At 40.5% G+C, this 23,577-nt stretch overlaps 1 protein-coding gene across 2 annotated transcripts in view; it reads left to right on the forward strand.

The window, feature by feature from the left end:
- PDZRN3 (PDZ domain containing ring finger 3) overlaps nt 1–23,577 on the forward strand; it is a 227,928-nt gene that overhangs the window by 27,342 nt on the left and 177,009 nt on the right. The window contains exon 1 of one of the 2 annotated variants that reach the window (XM_070492237.1): nt 9,822–9,944. The exons of the other annotated variant lie outside the window; for it this stretch is intronic. The gene's annotated coding sequence lies outside the window, so the exon portion shown is untranslated. Of the gene's footprint in view, nt 1–9,821; nt 9,945–23,577 lie in introns of those variants that run through there. 2 annotated transcript variants of the gene reach the window in all.

The raw sequence follows: 23,577 nt of genomic DNA on the forward strand, positions 1-23,577 counted from the left end.
TATTTCGAAAACTAAATTTAATTTCTGCGTAGTACCTTTTGTACTCATTCTAAACCATAAATACCACAGTGGTTTTAGTTTTCTGTCTCACAGCCTGCTTTCTAAACTCCCTTTTGAAGACAATGCGATGCTCCTATACTTTAATGCCACTAGATTGCTTAGAGGAGTTAGGCTTTAGTTCTTTCTAACAGTTTAAACCTTTGGAAAAATCTTCCCCGTGCCCCCAGGTGTGGGTTAGTCAACATAAGCAGGATTTGTCACAAATATAGCACCTTTCTCTGTGACCTCTGGACTCGACTCTGGAACAATCACATTCTACCCAATTCTACCGTAAGTTATTTAGGAGAGAGCAAAAGGTGAAAAATCACGTATGGTCAATATTATCCTCAAAAATCCCTCAGGGACGGGCCATGTGGGGAACATACCATCTCTCCATGTCCAACGCACAGGCTCCCCAGCGTTGGAACATCTCCCTGTTTGCCCAGTGGACTTGCTATACAAACACCTCATTTGGTGAAATGCTCTCCCCAGGAAAAGCATGGGGAACCAAGACCTACAAAGAAACCCACAAATTCATTTTGGAGGCTTGTGTTATCAGTATAGTAGTTTCTCTCTCCAGCCAATTGTTTTTATCCACATGGCTTGCATATATGTTAAACGACCAGGCGATGCAACTCCGCTGAAATTCTTTCTCAAAGATTTGTAGAGGCCACCCATATTGATATTTATGTCTGTCTTCAAGCTTCTTGGGTTGGAGACCTGGGCTCCTTTTTGTGTTATGCTAGTCTCCCATTCGGTGCTCAGGGAGTCTCTAACAACTGTCTGGGTTAAATGCAGTGTCCTGTTCTGCTTTGAGAGAGCAAGTGGGATTCTCTGAATGCAGTGAAAGTGGGAGACTTAAGCCCTCTGTTGCCAATAACCATTATTTTGTACAATCTTCTGTAAATATGTGTTCATCTTGGAAGTGTTATGATTTGAAGACCCAAGGATGTGGTCACAGAAGCTGTGTAACCTCAGAGGCTTTTGTGTAAATCCGTCATTCTCTGTTTTTGTTTGCTCTCGGTTTAGTTGGTCTGTCATTGCTAACAAGGCTGGGTTGCAGGGTTGACTAGAAAGGATTAACAATGCCTTCCCTCCCAGACCCAGGCTACTTGGTGGGGCAAAGTGAGTTTTCACCATTTGTTATTGTTAGGCCAAAGATAATGTTCTGAGTTGTCATGTTTAGTTTAGTTGTCATATTTCTTTAGTCTCCCTTAGAACAGTTAATTTTTGTCTTACATGCTATGTTTTTGAAGAGTACAAAACAGGTCTTCCGTAGTGTCTCTCAATTTGGGTTTGTCTGATGTTTTTTCATGAGTGTGCATTCAGATCATACATTTTGGGCAGGAATACTACAGAAATGTTGGTGCCTCCTTCTTGGCGCATCGTCTTGGGAGTCCCGCGATATCAATTTGTCCCTTTATTGTTGATATTAACTCGGACCATTTGGTTAAAGTCACATCTGCCCGGTTTCTGCCCTGTAAAGTCCCTGTTTTCTCCTTTATCTTGTATCTTGTGTTTTTGTAAATATCCTGATACTCCTCAAACTTTCATACACTGGTTTTAGCATCCACTTAGGGTTTTTGATTGATGATTATTATGATAGTTGACAAATGGTGATTTTCTAACTGCATTCCTTCTACATTTATTAGATGGCTTTCCACTATAAGAAAGAGCGTTCCTTTCTCCCCTATTTTTATCTACCTATTTATCTCTCTCTCACTATCTCTGTGTCTGTCTATCTATCTATTTCAGTATGGACTCATGGATTCTTAAAATTTGGCGTTCACATTGGCTAGTTTTGACCAGAGGAGCTTTTTCAAGCTGGTACCTCTATCCTTGTGACATCTTCCATGATTTTTTGAGCACTTTCTTACTTTCTGGAATCACAAGGTGTTCCCGGCTCATCTTGTGCTTTCCTTACCCCAGCTCTGGAGTCAGCTGTTTCTCCAAGTAGCTCTAGTTCCATTTAGTGAAGAATGGTGTTCAGAAACCAAAATATGGGTGCTGGGTGATCATTATGATTGGGGTTTCATTGTTTCTGGGCACTCTCAGTCAACAGAGCTAGCAAATGTAAATATGTACATATGAACACACACACACACACACACAATATCTTCAACACACCTCCATCTAGTTCTCTATTCATCCTTCTGTATGTTTTGAAAACTATAAACTATGCCTATATCAATACCTCCAGTTTCATTCCAAGTCTGAATAGTTAATTTTATCCTTTCTCTTTAAGTATTTGCAACTCCTAAAGAGTCCCTTCTGAAATAGTGATGAATGTGCTCTTTCCCTTTGAATCAAATCTCTGATCTTTGCTTAGATGTTATCAGTGAGTTAAAAATTGTTGATGAAAGTTGTTTAAAATATTTCTATATTATTTTCGGTTTGATTTTGGAGAATAATAGCCTATAAACTAGGTGTTTTGTAGTTATACTTTCATTTTCATTATGGGGTAAGAAGGTCTCAATATTTCTTGTGTAACTATACACAGGAAACTTATTATTGCTAAACAGGCACACATATGCACAAGCCGCTTTTGGGTAATGTTAGAAATAAACACATGAGGCTCTACTGCTGTCCTCTTTAGTGACTGATACCCATTGACCACATTTAACAGACGAGAGTGAAGAATTCTGTCACAGTTATCCACTTAAGAAGTGAAAAGTATTTGCGTTAATTTGACATCTCTAACTAATTACCTCAGTTACCCAAATAATCTTTTTTGATGGAAGAGAGTTGGTATAATTCTGGCTGTGTTGAGAAGACTTATTCTTAGCTGCAAAACTAAGCAGATCTTAAAGACCAGTTATTGGTGATAGACTTCAACTCTCCATTTCCAGAGGCAGAGATCAGAGCTTCATCATATGTACCAGTTTCCATCAGCCGCCTGTGTTGTTACCTGGATTATGATGTGGAAGGTTCTGAGACCATGTCTGGATTAAGTGGGGACGAGTGTGGTGAACATTGAGCGATGTTTGCCACAGGCACGAGAGGAGGGGGTGACCTTTTGGCTGTGTATTTGCTAGCCCCAGACAGACTCACTTCGGTGATGTTTTTGGAATGCCTGCATTATCATTTGGAAGTAATGACTCTCCTTTCCTTGGTGTAGTGTGTACTCAATAGTAATGTATCAGTCGGTCTTTTTGGTCGTCAGATGTGAAATAAAGTGAACACCTTTATAGTATCTTGGTTTTTTTCCTCCTCCTACCTCTCTATTTGAGCATTCTTATCACTTCCATCTAATAGCCTATACTACAGCAATAGAAGATCCTGGCAAAACTACATAATGGTCTTCTAAAATGTAGCTGCTTTCGGTAGTATTAGAAGGTGCATGTTAAGGTGGAAAGAGCCCTGAAATTTAAATCAGGAGACCCAGGTTTAGGTTTCTACCCAGTTACTCTCTCTACGGTCTTAGTATCCTAAATGCTGAGCCTTGATTTCTTCATCTCTCAAGTGGGACAAGCATAACCATCTATCTCCCCTACCTGTCACGCTGTCTGGGTGGATCAAGAAGATAATGTAGGTCAAAGGTTTTTTGCTATTAAGTGTGAATATGAAGAATTGGTATTTCAAATTAAAATTTTGGTATCTGATGCCAGAACTTAATACCAAAGCTAAATATAGAAGTCAGCAAAATACTCCTGAGATCTCTTTTCGTCTTCTTATATGTTTCAGCAAGAGTATAATGCTGCTATGGGATTATTGAGAAAACCCTGAACTATTTCAGGGAGACTTACTTCCCAGAATTAATAATGTGACCAACTGAAACCAAATATTCCCTCTTTACTCCCTGGTTATCTTTAAAAAAAATGTGCATTATGTATTAATTTCTTTCTAATGACTGTACTGATGTATTTATTACTATTGTTGTTACTTTCTTCTTACTATTTTGCTATTAAAACTAACAAACCAGCTTTTCAGAAAAAACCCAAACAACTAGCTTTTCAGTGAACATCTTTGTAACAGACATCACTACACATCAGCCACAAACATGCAAGTTAGGTGAAGAATGGAACATATGTCATGATGCAATTTGTTTATTTTAAAGGCGTTTATATATATTAGTCTTTTCGTAGGAAAAATACTCTGAGCTAATCAGCATTTTATAGCTATTATAATTGTTTTGTGCAGTGGGATTATAGGGAAGACTTGACATTTTTAAAGTCACGTTTCTGTAATGTTGGATTCTCCAAAGAAAAGAAGAGTATTATTATTATTTTTTCTTTGAGGAGGATTAGCCCTGAGCTAACATCTGCTGCCAGTCCTCCTCTTTTTGCTGAGGAAGACTGGCCCTGAGCTAACATCCATGCCCATCTTCCTCTACTTTATATGCGGGATGCCTGCCACAGCATGGCCTGCTAAGCGGTGCCATGTCCACACCCGGGATCTGAACCGGCAAACCCTGGGCCGAAGCGGAATGTGCACACTTAAGTACTGCGCCACTGGGCCAGCCCTGAGTAGTATTATTATTTTTATTGAGTTAATGATAGTTTACAATCTTGTGAAATTTCAGTTGTACATTATTGTTTGTCAGTCGTGTTGTAGGTGCACCCCTTCACCCTTTGTGCCCACCACTGCTTTCCCCTGGTAGCCACTAATCTGTTCTCTTTGTCCACATGTTTAAATTCCTCATATGAGTGGAGTCATACAGAGATTGTCCTTTTCTATCTGGCTTCTTTCACTGCCGGCCCCGAGTATTATTTTCATAATCCAGAAAACAGTAAAGATGAAAAATGTGATGTTAGAAGTTTCTTTTGAATTTTAAACATCACCAAGCTGACTCCTGGTTGTGTGTTGCCTTTGAGACATCACTTGACATTCTCATTTCTAAAAGCTTGTAGCATATGGCCCCAGGTCTGGAAATGTGTGGACAGCTCATGCTGAAACCCTGGAATCAGGAGGATGGATACGGCTCTCTGGCAGAGCCCCCCCTCCCATTCTCGGCCTAAGTTCATCAGAGTTCACTTCACGTTGACGCTGTATATTTTTGTGGGAGTTCTGGCTCCACGGGAGTTTTAAATCTATCCCTCGTTGTCCTCCCTTAATAAAAAGATTTAATTAGATCATCCACAAAGTGTTTAAAACTCAAGAATAAATCAGAAATGACTGGTGTCCCCATTACATTTTTCAGATAAAGATTAGGTCAAAAAACGAAATCTTCGGTAATTTCCCAAGGACAAAAAAACAAAACAAGAAAGCCTTGACAACAGTCCAGATAAGATGCATTTTAAGTCATCTTCCTTACACATGATATCCACACTCTTATCTTTAAGTATGGGAGTTTTGAGTACAATAACTCATATCTGTCTTTTAAAAAATTAAGTTTTTGTCTTCCTGTCTGTTACTATAATACAAAAAGAGCCAGATGAACTTTTATCGAATTTGGAGGGTATGTTTGGGATGGTCTCACTTAATTTATAAACTGTGAAGTGAATGGAAAATGAGCTTTGTGGGAGAGGCACTAAGGGAGCTCTTCTAAGCACTAGGTCGACGTCATTTTGGAAACAAACACTGAACACAGTGCCTATAGGTTAGGGTGCTGTGAACAGAAGGAGGGAGTATTGAATTAGGAATTGTCAGTGGGAATGGCAAATGGGAAGACCCAAGCGCTTTTGGCATCAGCGAGCACTGATTTGCAATTATGCCACTTTCGCTGGGAACTCTGGGTACCCCAGGGTGGAAGCTGCCGCAGCACGATCTCTGATGATGATGATGAGTGATTCCCATGTGCCTCCCACGGGAGGGCAGCTGGTCCGGAGTTCGTCTGCCTCTGCCACGCCGCTCCAAGGAGACCGTTGCCTTTTCCCATCTTTGTCTATTTTGATAGTCATTTGAACTGCCACGAGTGTGGGTCCCACCCCTTTTCTCCTGAGGGTGGCACTCCCTGCTGCCTTTTTGGCTCTTTGGATTCTCTTCGTTTCCATCTTTCATCACTTCCTCTTTTCCTGCTCGTCCTCGTGAGTCATTTGACAGCTCTGGGGATCAGGAGAGCTGTAAGCCTGACAGTGTTTGGTTTCATAGCCACTCCTCCACCTCCCTAAAGGGACATTCCAGTCTATTTTAAAAAGAGCTAAATATATTTATTTTTTGTTTTTCAGTATTTGGAGAAACTCTAGGGTGGAACAAAATCTGTGCTGACATTCCCTAATCAAAGACAGTTTTTGTTCTTTTCATAGAATGACTGTTGCTAGGAAATTTACATTTCCAGACCCATTGCTTTGAGAATTCATTAGCCAGACACATGCAACTCATATTCAAAAAATTATTAGGTGTTTGTTTAAAAAATTGGGAGGAGGATAAATTATACAGAGTCATCTCTGGTTGTGGCTTGTTGAAAATCTTCATCTTGCGTGAGTTCTTAGGATGAGGAAAAACCTCCAGCAGGCATACTGGATGTGCATTGAGTTCTCCCTAATATGGGATAGGTCAGGAGCCATAGAGAGCTAACATGTGGCCCCTGGCTTTACGGAGTTTATATGTAAGACCTATGTAGCGGGACGATGATTGACACTAGGGTCACAAGAAAAGCAGTCAGTATACAGAGTGGTTAAGAGTCATGGACTCTGGAATCAGACCAGATTCTGAATTCCGGTTCTATCATTTGCTAGCCTCACAGCCTTGGACAAGCGTCTTAGCGTTTCTGAGCACTGCTTTCTTCTGTAAAATATGGTCACCATTACATATATCATAAGGTTGCTGTAATAAAGAAAATAATGCATGTGTCTGAATACTGTAAATTTGGCCCCAGGATAAATGCTCACCAGGTGGTTAGCTGTGCTGTGTTGTTTCCTGTAGTTCTGTGGAGGCTGGGCTCGGGGGACCTTCCAGCCAGACAGGGCTTTGATGACAGTTGTATGGCACAGTTTCATAAACCTGAAATCACAGCTGTGAATAGACCATTTTAATTTGTTTTAGATTTCTTTTTAAAATTAGTGACCTTTTGAATCTGGATTGAGAAAGACCTGCCACTTCCTAAGGCCATATAAATCACAATAATTGATCAATCAGGAGTAATTCTTAATTTACATCTTAGTGTGAACAAGATGGTAATTCATTGCATATGTGCTGACTTAAGTGTTCTAAAAATAAAGTAAAACAATTGTGTGTTCACTATCAGCTATTTTTAAAGGGCCAGAACGGATTAAGATTTCCACTTTTATACTGACTCATGAGGAATATTGGGATTGTCTTAAAATTATGAAGAGTTTGTGTTTCTTTGACAAAATCTGCCCTTAAGATTGCAGGTTACATTTAATTTATTTTTAGGGTAACATTTTTATATCTTGATGTTAATATAATAGACCAATGTAGAAAAATTGAAAAATACAATAAAGTATCAAGATGAAACTAGAAACCCTTACAGATAGTTTTTTGTCAAGATAATTCTTACTATCAGTTTGCTCAATCAGAAACAGACACAATGGCCTGTGTGCTGGAATCTGATGAGGCATGGAAATTAGATTTGTAACGCATAATATTTTTGTTACTTGTTCTAAACTCTAGCTTCAATGAAATGGGAGGAGCTCAAGTAAAATAGGATTAAGTATGATTTTGTTGCAGCAGTGTTATTGGATTTTTAATGCTTTTATCATTCTTTGAACTATCAAAGAGTCTGTGTGCTTATAAGAACCTCAGGTGAGGTGGTAGTAACATATGTTGGCGACTTGGAATAGAATTGCTGGTTATAAAGGAACTGTAGAAGAGAGGGAATCAAGCAAGAAAAAAAATTCATCATGTTTTTATTGCAAGCCTGAAGAATCTTAATAACTGTCACTGGTGCAACATCTTAATTTTCTTTGGTGATTAAAAAGGTAAGTTTGAAAACTAGAAAGAACTCCATTCTTCTTTCCTTCTAAAGGACTGATGATGATGGTAACAAAGGTGGTGAGGTTTGTAATTTCTCCATTCTGCTGCCCTAATCAGCATCTGCTATCTAGGGGACTAATTCCGTTTGGTGTATGAAACAGCAGAGGGAAACTGATCAGGCAGAGGAAGGACATTAAACGCTACTTTTGGCGGAATCATTTTCAGAAAATCTTTACCTTACCTTGGTATTTATGTTTTAATCAAGTTCTAAACTACACTTTGTTTTATTAGCCACAGTCCTTTAATTTGCTGTGTTTTGACAAATCAGACTTAGATTGCTTTGAGTTAAAAAGCTTGTAAAAACTCTGTGTATATGTATGACTTTATATATGAATCTGTGAGTGAAGGGTACACCTGAATACATAAGCACTTCATTGACTTCACATTAGTAATTTTCGAGATTTCACCTTTATTTTGTATGAGTCACTCAATGGAGACCCAGGACAAATTGGATGAAGGTCTAAGCTGTTTTGAATATAGTCCCTGTTTAATAACCTTTGTTTATACTTTGTAAGAAATGAAAGGAGAATCCTTTGGGCAAGTAGTGGTTTTGTAAAGTGGAGGCGAGGAAATTGTTATTTTGACAAGGTGACTTAATTCCTACGAAGTCTATTCATAGGTCAGTTTAGGTTAATTTGCTTGATGTGTTAAAATCTTATATGTGAAATGCAGAGAGTCTCACCTGCTGAATTTATTAGATTTAATAGAACATACGGGGAATTATAGTAATTCAGAGAGAAGAGGACAAGGAAGGAAGTTGCTGTTTCTATTGAAATGATATTTTCCTTTCTCCTTCAGTATGTTTGAAAGTTAAGTCCATGTAAGGTTGTTTTTTGCCATAATTAGAACATCGAAGGCCTTCAGCATGAGCTGTTTGTGGCCTTTTGTTAAAATTGATCCCAGTTCTAAATGATCTTTTACAACTTAAAGTAGTAGAGATTTAAGAAGAGAAAAATTCAATATGCTTCCTTTCATTCTTACTCTAGTCTTGATTAAGCATGATGCATGTGAGAAATATAAGCCAGAAGGGTGTAAAAATACGTCATATCATCTCTCAGGAGCACTCACCATTAATCTGTTTTAAGATTGTGCAAGAGAGGAAATTAGTCCTTTTGATATACCTTGGGGCAGGAGAGAGAATCCACCCTCATCCTCAGAAAATCAGAGTGAGGGCCTGTGGGTTAATCCTGTTTACCATTTTGCACTGATCAGCAAACCTGAACAAGTGTTTTTCAAACTTAATCAGTCATATACCCCCTGCTCAGTTTTTGCCACATATGCATCAGCTGTTTTGTTAAATACTTAACATTTTTCTTACAGCAACGTACTTTTGTTTAACTTAAATTTACTTTAAAAGAAAACTGCAGGTCATCATTGTAAGTGGAAAGCCATTTTCATCTGCTATAAATAGAAGATAAAGGTAGAAATAAATACAATAAAGGCATAGTATTGGTAAATTTCAGCTAGCTACTGTTGCTTACTCAAGACTTTGATGCTGAGCCTTGCTTTCTCTTTAAGAAATTATTCTAAGGGATTAGAAGTAAGGATTGTGATTGGGAGCAGGCCACAGGAGAACTTTTAGGGTTCTGGTCCCATTCTGTTCTTCGTCTGGGTAATGGGAATGAGTGTGCTCATGCTGTGAAGATGCGTCAAGATGCACAGTTAAGATTTATTCACTTCCTGTAGGTATGTTACACATAAAGTTTTGTTGTTGAAAAGTGTTAGAAACATTTAGGTCCAAACTGAATCTGTCCCCTAGATGCAATCAGACTGGTTGGAGATTGAAGAGGGAATGGCTTGCTCATCATGTCAGTCAAGGTCCTTTAATAGCACAGCCCTGAGCAACCCACAATAGTATCAAGTGCTCCTGACTTCATCTTGCCTACTGCGGCCGTTTGCCAGTCTGAGCTAAAGGCTTTGGGTAGCCAGTTTGGTTTGGTTGGTTGAGGAATGAAGGAGCTTTTAGAGATTAGAACCCACTACGGAGAGGACTAACTCCATCATTGTTAAAGAATTTCAGAGGCAAAAAGGTAAATATTGGTGTCATAGGCCAGAAATCAGGGAATTCATCCTTGATAAACAAAGTTTTATATGTTTTTGAAAAACTATGCTGTCATTATCCATTCCAGTTGTAGCTGTTATAAGTATGCATATTTGTCTATTGATGCAACCCAAACATAGATAGAAGAACGGCTCAAACAGTTCCTCTTGCTAGACTGCTCTTCGAAAGAGCATTTTGCAAACGTTTTTGGTACTGACCTGCAGTAAGAAATATGTTTTATATACAGCCCAGCGCAGCACTCCCAAATGTGAGTGGGTCCTGGTATATATGTATAAAAATTGAAGAAAGGTTCATGAGAGACGTTTCTCCTTACTACGTGCAGCACTGTCTGGCATTTCTATTTTATTTGTTTCTTTTAATGCTCTTAGCCACCCAGTAAGTTGATTTCATGGCTCACTAAAGGGCAGTAGCCAACAGTTTGAAAACGTCCTGCGTTGAAGGACAAGCTGTACCTTCCGTGTTGACCACAGATGTCTTTTTCTGATATTAAACCTTGGAGTCTGTTGGATCTGCTGATGGCACATCTAAGTCCCAGCCTCTTGCCAAAAGAATGGAGTCAGATCTGATATTAGAATATATGACTGTATTTGCAAAAATAAGTCCTCCTACCTGTCACCTTTCCACTTAGGAACTTCTTGCCTGAGGACGGCGTCAGATAGCGGTCACTTGTGTCGTAATGGACTTACCACAAGGCGCCTAGGTCCATCCTTTGGCATCTAATTTGTTTCTAAGTGTGGCACTCTGGGGTACAGGGCAATTTCTTCTCTCATCGAGGAGATTCGTATCAGCCTGATGTTTGAAGTGGATGTTTCATGTGGCATATGTTGTGATTGCTTTCCAGAGTCTGTGGGGAAGTTTGTAAGTTCTACCCACATAGGCTTCTGAATCCAGCATCCCTTGAACCCTGCTGGCCAGGTGTGCCTTTGAGGTTTGCAGTTCGTTAGGGAAGGACCGCACATCCGAGAGCAGGGCCACATGCATTGAACTCTGTATTTGCAGTGTTCCCAGGACCCAGCGCTGGGCCTGTGTGGAGTATTCGATCAGTAAATATCTGTTGCCTGACTTGGAAATAGATTTTCAAGTCACATGATCAACTTCTGAGGATAAAACTGCAGGAGGTCTAACATTAGAAGCATTAAAGGCAGGTGACAGTATGTCCTGAGGTCTTGGGGACATTTGATACTTTGACAACACCTCCTGCAGACAGGTGGAATCTGCCAGCTGTCTGTACAGAAATAGCAGGGCCTTAAAATAGCCATCTGTGCCAGTGTCAGGGGGAATTTCGGAGCAGAGAGTTCCTTTATTTGGAAGCAAGGGAGTAAAGGGGCCTGCCAGAGAGAAAGCCTGAGGAAGCCCTAATTTTGGTTTATTTTAGAAAAAAGATAAATATAATGGTATCATAAGAAAATCAGGAGTTCAATTTTTGATATACCACATTGGGTTTTATAAACTAAACTTAAAAAAATCTGCATTTATGAATTCCAATCTTTATATTTTAAGTAAACATTTTTCTTGGTCATATTTAGCAATAAGATTTAGGAAATCATGTTATCTCCGGTTAACTCACTTTATGTGAAACAGAGCATACGTTTCCTCTAGTAGTGGCTCTTTTTTGCTTGTGAAGCTGCAGGCTTTGCCACCCTATTTGGAAAATATTTAATGTTGGTCACCTTTGTCTTCTCCTGTCTCGTTGACCTTGGTGTTGTCTTCCTGTAGGACCCCGCTTTGGCAACATAAAATCAATAGCAACTAAGTTCTGGAAGGTGCCTTCACTCACTTCTATGTGAGTGTGTCATATTCTTCAATGCAAGGTGAGCCAAGATTGTTGCCATGGAATTTACATACATTTTCCAGGAAATAATTCCTTTGCTCCAGTTGCCTGATTAAACCAGGTTGTTAGTGAAGCAATAAACCTCAGTGGAGCTTTCTGAGGGCTTCCTTGGAGGGGAATGCAAATGAGAGCATTAAGCGAGGCCCTCGTGAAAGACCTTCTCTGCTTCTCGCCCCCAAGACCACACCCTGGAGGGATTTGATGAGCTGGAGATGTCTAAAGCCTGTCATTGTAAACAGATTTATTGTACCTTTTTTACTGTTATCTTTCTGCCATAATTTTTGAGATTTGTGGTCTCTGCTGAACTAGAGGGAAAAGATGACCAGTGAAAATAGATCAGTACCCAAATAGAATTAATATTAAGCTAAAAACAATGTAAATGTTAATAGCAATCAGGTAGAAACTACATAACAGATATTTCCTGATCTGTATTCTGATAACATTTGCTAACAGAAACTTTAAAACTTGAATTCGTGAGCTTTAGAATAGTGAGACTAACATAGAGCAACTGTCTTAATTTTCGCTTTAAACACGAGCCAAGAGAGGAAACTAAAATTGTCTAGAATTGGGCATTTGCTTGTGTGTTTATATGTCAGCCAGCTTAAAACTGAAGTGTTCCGCCTCGAAGGTGGAGGCAGCCTGGACTCACATTAAACAGTTTATTTTGAAAAAATAATTTTTTGCTTAAAGATTTCAAAAGGAGATAAAAACAATGCAGGTTCTCTCTCCTTTCGGGATGTGGGATGGCAGAATTCATTCAAATGGATGTTTTAAAAAATAAGTGATATTTCTATTACGTAAGTTGAAAGAATCGTGGTAAACTCTGTGCATAATTAGCCACTTCTGTTAACATGTATCAGTGATTTTGGTTTTAATACAACATTTTGCTTCACTTGAGACCCAGACAAGAATGCACAGTAGTAATAATAGAATGCAATGTAGTGTTTGTATTTACTTTAGAGAAACTGCCATGAAATGTTGTTTAAGGACCTCCCATAAGTAACACTAGAATCTAAACCAGAATAACTCTAGAAGAATCCAAAAAAAAAAAAATATTTCAAGGGGGCCGGCCCAGTGGTACAGTGGCTAAGTTTGCATGCTCCACTTCGGCAGCCTTGGGTTTGCAGGTTCGGATCATGGGCACAGCCCTAGCACCACTCATCAAGCCATGCTGTGGTGGCATCCCACATAAAGTAGAGGAAGATTGGCACAGGTGTTAGCTCAGGTACAATCTTCCTCACCAAAAATAAATAAATAAGTAAAATGTTTCAAGGAACTTTAAGAAAACAAAACAAAAAAACTAGGTTGTTTTATTAGTAATTTTTTTCTTTTTTTCTAAATCAGTTTCCATTTATTTTCTCACACACACACCCCACATTTAATGGAGCATCCAAGTAAGGAGTAAAAGTTGGTAACTTCTGCTGGAAATGTAGCCATTGTCTTAATTGAGCAAAACATGTTGTTACTGCTCAAGCTCAATTCAAAAGTGGAAGGGGTGTGTCCGCCAGTATCCTGTTTCCTGGGCAGAAGTGGTTGTTCTTCTCTCTTCCTTCTTTTTTCCCTCCTTCCTCACTTCACCCCTGGCCACCTGAAGTTCATGAGCGATGGAGGAAGAGAGTCCTGTAACAAGGATGCCAGATTTCGCTCCTTAAGAGCATTGACGTAAACTCTTGGCTTATAAATGGCCTGCCTTTTTTTCTTCCTTTCATTTTTCTTCCCTCATTTACCACACCAGACAGAGGGAATGTCCTGGCCTTGTCAGAGACAGAATAGAACTGCAGTGGCATTGGCAGTGAAGGCGTGAAGCTAATTGTTGATGGTTTCACGTTACAGACTAGCTACGAGACAAAGCTAGAACTTGAGGTCTTTTAGACCATTAAGGAAACAGGTGCCATTTTGGTTTAATTTTCGAGAGTACTGAAAGTGATAGTAGACACATTGCTAAATGTCCCTGGTTTCTGGAGATTGGAAATAAGCTATTTCTTCCTGACATTGGGGTCGCCTGTATGTTAATAAGCTGATCCGTGATCAGAGCCTAACGTGGGACCCTTCATTCCATCATAAGCTAATGAGATATTCAGTGTCACGAGCTGCCCACCTGGGGTGCAGACACCTGTCGTGACCCAGCGAAGGACTGTGATGCAGGTAGTGCAGACTTGACGCCAGTTTGTCCTATTTTACTTGTGGCATTTTCTCCATTTGTTTGGTTAAATTTTGTTTTGGGGCTGGAAGTGCTCATGGGGGAAAGGGAAGCTCCTGGCTTGTGAGTGTCCTTGTCAGAGAGTAACTGGATGGACACGGGGTAGAGAGTGTTGAACGTCACGGGTGGGCCAGTTTGTGAGGTCCAGGTGAGTGCACACATATATGTCCCCAGGTGAAAAAGTCTTGGAACTAGTGCTGAGAAGATCAACCACTAGCCTGAGGCTGTTTTGCTAGCATGGTTAATCTTTGTTCCAGGGTTCACACAAATGCTCCTGTAGAACTTGCTTCCGTAAAATTCTACCACAATCACAGCATCAGGCCGCAGTATGTGTGGTGGATAAGGGTGAGCCAGCCTGGGCTCGAATCCCAGCTCTGATACTATTAGCTGTGTAGGCTTGGACAAGTTACTTCACTTCTCTGGGCCTTCATTTTCTCATCTGAAACATGAGGATGATAGCATCTGTCAAAAGTTAGGTGTGCAGGTTGAATGAGTGAATATATCTCAAGATCTTAGAAGCTCTGAGAAGAGTTCTTAGTACATAGCAAGTACTCAGTGACATTATTTTTATTACATCATTCTTATTGATAGTTTCCATTTGTTGAGCACCTGCTGTATGTCAGGCAATGAGCTTGGTTATCCAAATGTGTTTCATTTCATTCTTCCCACAACCCTGCAATAACGGATAGTCTTGTTCCTGTTTTACAGTGGACACCGCTGAGGCTCAGGTTAAGTGTGTTATTGGAGGTCTCACAGCTGGCAGTTGAGGGCGACGGGATCCCAATTTCCATGTGGCTCTGCATGCTTGCCTTTATGTCAAATTTCTGCCCAACCAGACGGCATGCCATGGAGAGACGTTGAAGCCTCATTAAATAAACAAGCATATTACAAAACTATATATATGTGTGAGAGAGGTATATACACACATAGATAATGTTTATATTTTGTTTAAAAAGTTATTTCAGTGTAGGTATGGGGAATATTGGGAATTTGTACACAGCAGGTTGTCAGCAGTGGCCTGATTTGGAGGGTTAAAGGCAGTGGATTCTTAGATCATTTTTTTTTATTGTAATATTCAGTTCTCTCGCTCTCTCTTTAAGAAACATCTTTCATTGGATAGTCCACTGCCCAAATTGTAAAGTTATGTGTACTTGTCCCAATCTTTGAAACAATAGAAATTTTAAAACGAAAAAGAGGGGCTGGCTCCATGGCCGAGTGGTTAAGTTCGCGTGCTCCACTGCGGTGGCCCAGGGTTCGGATCCTGGGCGCAGACATGGCACCACTCGTCAGGCCACGTTGAGGCGGTGTCCCACATCCCACAACTAAAAGGATGTGCAACTAAGATATACAGCTGTGTACGGGGGGGTTTGGGGAGATAAAGCAGAAAAAAAAAAAAAAAAACGAAAAAGACCAATCTCCGCCTCCCTCTCGTTTCCCTCCTCCTGTGTCTTGCAGTAAGCGGTGGTTCAGCCTGGCTCATATCCTTCCACAGCCTTCTCCATGATCGTACAGAAACAGAAGCACGTGCACACACATGGGATATTAGATTTTTCTTTTCTTTTCTAGATCATTGTCTTTACACAAGTGGAATCCTACAGTACTCATATGCTGACTTTCTTTCTTTAACAGTGTATTGTGCCCATTGCTACAGTAGATGCAGATATTAACTCATTGGTTTTAATAAATGCATGCTATTTCATCATATGGATGTGGCCCCAGCTTCTTCAGTGACACATGTATTGATATATCCTTCAATTATTTTGCATTTTTGGACCTGCAAACACTACTGTTGTAATGTCCCTGTACATATTCCCTTTGGTCCTGGGACTAGGACTCCAAGAAGTTGAATGTATACTATACACGCATATAATGTAAAAAATTTTATCTTCCACAATGAGTAGCTATTTCTCTATAATCAGAAATAAAATTTTAAAATATATAGAAATGGATGATCACACATTCACAGACGCACCACACAAATTCCAAGGCGGGTGTTGAAAGATGTACCTTCCAAAAGCAGAGTCACATTTTTTCAGAGACTCATGTAACAGAGTTGAGTGCTCATTGGTGATCTGGCGGGGTTCTGCATGAAAGATAATATTTAAGGACATATGCTCGTGGTATGGGGGGAGTGTTTTTGTTTTAAAACATAGGGGGAACTGGCAGTCATTCTGAGCAAACCGTCAGTTCTCTTTGCCTCCTTAGCTGACTGGGAGAAAGCCGCACACACACTCACCCTCATGCACATATTCATGCGCGTGCACACACACGCTTCTTTCTATGACGAGAATCCCAAAGGAGTGTTGCTTATGCTGTTGCATAGGTCTGTTCTTCTGTATGTAGGAGTGTGTTTGAACCTTGAAAATTTATACTTGGATAAACCTCAAACCCCAGAATTCATCCCCTCTCCCCTCAAAAGGCATTTTACTAAAATAGAACCAGTTGCTGGTTGCTTCTGGTGCCTTATGTGGAAGTCATTCACTGGATACTGTCAAGGCAGCTGTATTGTATTTCAGAATTAGTTTGAGGTAAATTTTATTGTTATGAAGCAAGATATGATTCAAACCACTCTCTGGAAAAATAACAACAATCACAAAACATAATCATTTATGGAGAATTACCAAACCACGGATATGGTATATGAGGCAGTCCACATGTAGTTTTTATAGTCAGACTGAAGTCAAGATGAAATAAAAGCCCTGTTTGGAGTCTTAGGCTGGATGTCAAGAAACTGCCTCACAGGTGAAAGGGCCACAGAAGGGGCCCCGGTGTTACTTGAGTAACTAACCCATTTGGATGGAGTCCAGTCCAGCCTTCTCTTTGTGTCGAATTCCACTCTGTAGGGAATAGGGACGTCACAGGGTTGTTTTGAGTAAATGGTGAGTAAGGCATATTGCAAAGAGAAATGGAAAACAAGCTGTAGGCTCATGAGGAGGAGGAGGAGGAGGAGGAACAGGCAAAATACTGGTGGCTTTGCTTCTCTACTTAGAGGAGCATGGCTGTGTGAGCTGATGGGAGGGGGAGAAGAGGACTGTGTTTGCTCTCATCTCAGCGGCTCTTTGTGGTTTGGGGGAACAGACCCCCTCCTCGTTAAGGATCTGATGAGAGTTCTGGATCTTCGTGCCAAAAAACGCGTCTTCTCATATTCTGTCATTCCCTCTCTCTCCCATGTGTGCACACACACAATTTCATGGGACTCATTGACTCCTTGGAACCCTTCCATGAGCCTCCTGTTAAGAATTCTTAAGTTTGCAGGGTCCTAGACAAAGCTCTGAAATTCATTATTCTGCCTCGGTCAAGATCAACTCAGTCTTAAAATGTTCTTTCAGTTTTTCAACCGGATAAACAAACATCCACAGGAGTACTTCACAGAATGTAGACTTTGAGGGTATGAGGTGCCAAATAACGTGGAAAATGATAGATGGTGATTTAGGGAGAGGTAAAGGACTTTCCTTTTGTGGGATAAGTTCATCTGGAGTCATAGTTTCTCCAGTAGGTTTTGAAACTTGTAGCTTTTTCTTTATAGGTCTGAAAGAGCTTAGTCTAAACATTATGATGTAAATATGCCCCCCCCAACCCCCCAAGTACACATACGCATGTTCTATATCTAATAGCATGGATCCCATGAAGCCAACCCTCTTCACGTCTGTTCAGGGTTGGGGCCACATTAATAGTTTCAGACGACCAGGAGCTCCAAGAACCGTGGTGCAGTGATTTATGAAATAACCTCTGAGTTGATCTTTCATTATAGTCAGATCATCAGTGGCAGGTGTTTTATTTCTCTACGAGTGACAGCACCTCTCATGTGGGGACAGTTTTCGGCATGCCTCATTCAGAAAGGCTGGTTAAAGTTCAGGCTTTGTCACTTACAAATTTGGGCCAGTTCTCAATACTGGTTGGCCTTCATTTTCTCATCCGAAAAAATGAAAGTAATAGAGAGACTTATAGAACTAAGCTGTTGGAGTCAGTAAATGGAAAAAAAAAGAATATAAAGTGTTCGCATAGGCGTTGGCACATCTGAAGTGCGAAATAACCAGAAGTTTAAATTGCCGACAATTTATTATTATCTAGCAGTAGCTGTTTATTGGTCTCAGACTCCACAGAGTGAGGCCTTCCAAAATCAGTGTGTCTTGGAAGATTTTTGTCTTCAGATATGACTCAGATTTTACTGAGTTAGTTTTCAAAATCTAGGGAATAGGGGCTGGCTAAGAGGAGCTGTGTTTAGCCATGTAGCACTCTGTTCACCAACCAAGAACCCATGTAATAGTTTTCACACTGTTCATGAATGAAGAAAGAATTCTGTAGCAGAAGCTTTCTGGTTCACACATTGAAGTATTAATGTTTTTCATATCTAAGCAGAAAGAGCAGACAATGGCAAGGGAGGCAGGATCCTCATCAGTCACCAAAGCCAACTTGCTTTCTTGTCTGCTATTAATTTATCTTTTAAATAAGGGGGAAAGTATCCTTTGGGGCCTTAATGTATTGACAGATTTTAAACACTTCACTCATACATCCATCCATTCATCCATCCATCCCTCCCTCCCTCCATCCCTCCATCCATCCATCTATCCATCTATCCATCTCTCTCTCTCTCTCTAAACGCCTTTTTGGCAGGCCTTGTTTTTTTCCCAGTAACTCGTTCTCACTCCCTTTCCCTTTCACCTAAATATTTCCTCCTAAAGGAATCTTAAATGTCCTTGTCCTCTGTGAAATGGGAATAATTATAGTAACAAAGCTACCTCATAGGAGTAGTTGAGGAGTGTCTCATTCAGGATCCCGGGAGTAAACAGATGGCACACCTCAGATAGGAGAAATCAGGAGAGGTTTGTAAAAGGACTGTTTCCAAGGCTGTGGGAAGAGTGTAGGGCAGGGGTTGGCAAACTTTTTCTGTAAAGAGCCACATAGTAAATATTTTCAGCTTCCGGAGCCATGTGGCCTCTGTTTCAACTAGTTAACTTGGCTGTTCTAGTGCTAAAAGCAGCCATAGTATGTAAATGAACAGGTGTGGCTTCCAAAAAAAGTTTATTAATAAAAACAGGCTTTGGGTTGAATCTGGTTCATGGACCATGCTTTGTCTACCCCTGGTGTTGGGGAAGCATAGGAAACGGCAGTATCCCGGGCTAGGAGCAGTGCTGTGACCGAGTTTGGCTTGAAGGACAGGGCGGGAAAGAGTTACAGAACCTAGAAGAAGGGGACCCTGTGGAGAGGGCTGCCCAGACAGGAGCTATGGTCTCTGGAGGGACACTGCTGTCAAGAGGCCACCCCACAAGGTGGGAGCTGGGGGACAAATATCCAGGTCTCATTTCTCCTCCCGCTCTTGCTTCTCCCCTGGTGTACCCCATTGGCTGAAGCCAGCTAGTAGCCAGCAGAGCAGAGCACATTGACCTGTTCTGTAAAGCGTGTCCTACCTGGGAACAAAGACCAGGGTGGAAAAAAGGGAAGTTATCTGGCAGGAGGAGATAATGAGATACAGCACAAAAGATACTTAGCATGGATTCCCCCAGCACCAAGGGCTCTGTATAACATTTTTTTCCTGTTGCTGTTTATTAATGCTAGTCATCGTAAAATCTGTATCTCTGATTGCATGTGGGGTTTACGCACATTCCTTCAATTTAGAATCTAGAGAGTAAATGAGTAAAGGGAGTATGAACAGCACTTTCCACAGAGACCTACTCAGTACAGAAGTTAGTCATATAATAGTTTCTAATCCCTAAAGCTAATCAAACTCTCCTCCAGATCCTTCTTTCCACAAGGATGCTTTTGGAAAGACATACTAAGCTCTCAGTTGGGATTGGAAAGCAGGGAAACCCTGTCTGCTGGAATGAATGAGTGAAAATTGACCTTTTATAGAATGATTCATCACTCATGCATGAGTGAGTGACTCCATTTAAGGAAAGTATTAATTTAGTCATATCCCAAACATCACATCCCACTGTGGATTAAAGTCAAGTCAGCAAAAATGAATGTCTTGATAGCCTTGCAGTTCACACTAATAGAGGCATTGCCACTAAGTATCTTGAGAATTTGTGGTGTTCTTGATTTAGTCTGATTTTTTTCTTTTTTTTTTTAATCTTTGTAATTTGGCTTCCTGATTTTTTTTCTCCAGAAATTTCCTTTAGTTCTAAGACTTTGACTTATTTACCTACAGCTATCACTCTAAATGAATAGTAACCCACACCAGCACAATATCAATTCTGTTAAGTCCCACTTTTGCAGGACACAGGATAAACAGGTGTTGGTTTCTATCAACAAGTGTATTAGTCAGTGAGTTTAATCAAGCAAAATAAAAAACGGTAAAGGTTGACGATTTCAGCAGGTGCTTCAGGGAACTTGTGTTTGGTGCTGATGCTTTTATTCTGACAAGCAAATTGTCTTGAAAGGATAAATTTCTTAGTGTTTTCGGGGGGTGTTAGAATTGTACTTCCATCACTCTGAAAACTTGTTTTTCTTTTTTTTTTTTTTAAAGATTTTATTTTTTTTTCCTTTTCCCCACAAAGCCCCCCAGTACGTAGTTATATATTCTTCATTGTGGGTCCTTCTAGTTGTGGTATGTGGGACGCTGCCTCAGCGTGGTTTGATGAGCAGTGCCATGTCTGCGCCCAGGATTCGAACCAACGAAACTCTGGGCTGCCTGCAGTGGAGCACGCGAACTTAACCACTCGGCCACGGGGCCAGCCCCTGAAAACTTGTTTTTCTACATTTGTCTAGTTTGGATCAGATATTTATTTTTACATTCAGAAAAAAGTACGTGAAAAGTCCCTGCTAAAAAGTCAGGGTGATTGCTGTTTGGCACACTGCAAGCTGGAAAGACCCATAGTTGTCTTGACTTAGAGATTGGTGATGGGAGAAAATGCCACTCAGGTCTTGAGGATGCGGTTCAGCTCAGCCTGTATCACTTACTTAGGTAGGTGACTATCCTTTTATATCAGCTTTACTTTTGAATGGCATTGGGTAACATGTCTGGTCAGGTATATTAATTGCATTATTTTAATCAGTCTCAATTTAGACTTTGTTCTCCCATCCTTAACACCTGATAGAGCTCAACTCCCCATTTCGGGGATGGTAAAGGAGAGATTTTGGCAGAAAATAGGTGGCTCCCTACCACAGTGTGTATACGTGTGTGCTCGAGAGTGTGCATACACTTGTGTAATTTCTTCTAACAGACACATAGTTACTCCTTGCAGAATGATAAGAAAAGAACTAAAGGTGATTTGGTTTGCTTTTTCTCTCCTTTTCTTCCCTTTCTTCCTTCCCCATCCTGCTGCTGCTCTTGTCCTTTTCTGTAATATTTTGCTCTTTCAGATTACGTGACTCTTTAAGTGTTTTTGGCAGGCAAACATATATTTGTTGAGAGTTACTGCTGAGTTATTATACCAGAATTGATCTTGAGCAGCTAAGTAGAGAAGCACAGAAACAATGTGATGATCCTTAGAGATTGGTCCATTCGGTCTCCTGCTTGTATAGTGAGGCCACAGAGACACGGAGTCCTGAAGGACTTGTTCCCATCCCATCCCCTGATGGGGGCAGAGCTGGACTGGAACGTGGCTTTATTTGCTGTAGTGCACTTTCCACAACCCAGCACGTGTTCGTGTCAAATGTTTTTCTCTTTCTTAATTCTGAACTTTTTGTTATAAAGTTCTTATGCTTCTGTAAGCACTTTGTCTTTTAAACACACATTCCATTTTTGGCCAAGCTGTAAACATTATCAGGTTGGATAATTAGTTTTCTATTTGACTTGACTGACATTTCCCAAGTTTCTACTGGAGAGTCACTGTGTTCGATTTCTGAGAGAAAAGATGAGCATTCTAGGAGCAGCTTTTTCTTGTGTAGAGCTTCATTGAGCTGGTCACAGATGTTAGTCCGGAAGGGAGACTCGCCTTGGAAATGGGATCTCCAAGTGCTCTTAGAGGTGGAAGGTATTACACTAGAGTTAGTCATGAAAGGATGCCTTTTCCAGAAGGTTCCAGGCACCTTTGTGATCTGTGAACAGCACACATATTGTATTTGCTCTGTATTTGTTTGTGGGCTATCTCAAGAATTAGCCGTGTAATTATAAACCCCTGTTCTTCCTTTGAAGGACAGTATAATGCCGGTTGTGTTCATTGTTTTCACAGGCGATCACGTTGAGTTACAGAAGTACTAGTTTTTGCGATAAAGATGAAATCTTTCATAGCGTGGAGATTTTCTGTGTATTAAGTTATTAACTTTTTTTTAAAACCACCACTCTGCTCTCCTGTACTGCACTTCAAAGGAGTGACATCTTATCGCGCCCTTTCGGGAGCTGAGAGGTATAAAACTGAGTTCTACTTGACAGCATGCCCCAGTAGGACTTGTGTTGTAAATGAAGTGATTGTTTAGCACAGGACTGAACTGCCAGATAGAAATGGGCTAGATGAGGGGAAAAACTTGAATTTGTTTTAAAAATCACCTTCCTGCGTCTGTTAGGTTGAGTCAATATCAGTTTCTGCCTTTGGCTATTTTGCAGTAATAAATGTGCTTGTTTGACTGAACTCATTGACTTCGCTTCTGTTTTTAAAGTAGTCTTGGAGAAGGGGGTTGGGTAGAGAAGGATTTCTCAGCTACACAGGCTCACTGCCTAATTAGCGCGGTCAAGTACTCAGTTTGGTTTTAGAAGCTTTGTACAGCTTTAGCCAAGAAGGCACTTCGATCCTGGGGCAGGTTTTCTTGATGAGGAGATTAGCAGTCAAGAGGCTCAGATAGAGAGAGTTAGAATGTTAGAGGGCAGGCAGCCTTTAGCCCTCGAAGGTAATTAACGTTGGACATTTTTTCCTTGAGTGTCAAATATCGGACAGGGCTAGAGCCAGCTCATTAAGCCTGACAACTGTTACTTCTCTGGGATGTTAGAATAAAGGACACTTGCCCTTTTAATTTCAGCCTTCTTGCCTCCCGCAAACCGCTCATTTCCAGAGGATGCACTAAGAGTCTATGACATACTCTTCCTGGCAGCCAAATGTTGCATTTACAGCAAGGCAGGAGTGAAAAGCTCATCTTGAGTGGGGTGGAAACACCCTTCACTATTGGCTGTGATTGTTTTTAAGTGTTACAACATGGGTTAATTATAGAGCTGAATGTGATATGGACCCATGTGGGGAGTCAGTTTTGTACACACACACACACAGACATATATATATTTTTTGGCTATTTTTAAAGCCTTGTAAGATATTTTGGAGAGCTTGAGTAGATTTGGAAGAGTGGAAATGGCCCTTAACACGTTTTACTGTTGAGCAGGGGTTTACTCTCTGTAAAGGGCCAAATAGGAAATGTTTTTAGCTTTGAGAGTCATATAGTCTCTGTGGCAAACACTCAACTCTGCCATCTTAGTGTAAAAACAGTCGTAGACAATATTTAAACGGATGAGCATGGCTGTGTTCCAATAAAACTTTATTAAAAAAAAAACAGGCAGTGGGCCAAATTTGGCTTGTAGGCTGCGATTTGCTCACCTCTGCTAGAAAGTGCTTCTTCTGATACATAGCTTTGGCAGTATGGCAAGATTTCATCTTTAGAGGCCAGTTTGTCCCTCGTTTTGTCTCCTGGTTCTCCCAAACACCT

This window comes from Equus asinus, chromosome 21 (genome assembly GCF_041296235.1).
Source record: "Equus asinus isolate D_3611 breed Donkey chromosome 21, EquAss-T2T_v2, whole genome shotgun sequence".
In the NCBI taxonomy this organism is placed as follows: Eukaryota; Metazoa; Chordata; class Mammalia; order Perissodactyla; family Equidae; genus Equus; species Equus asinus.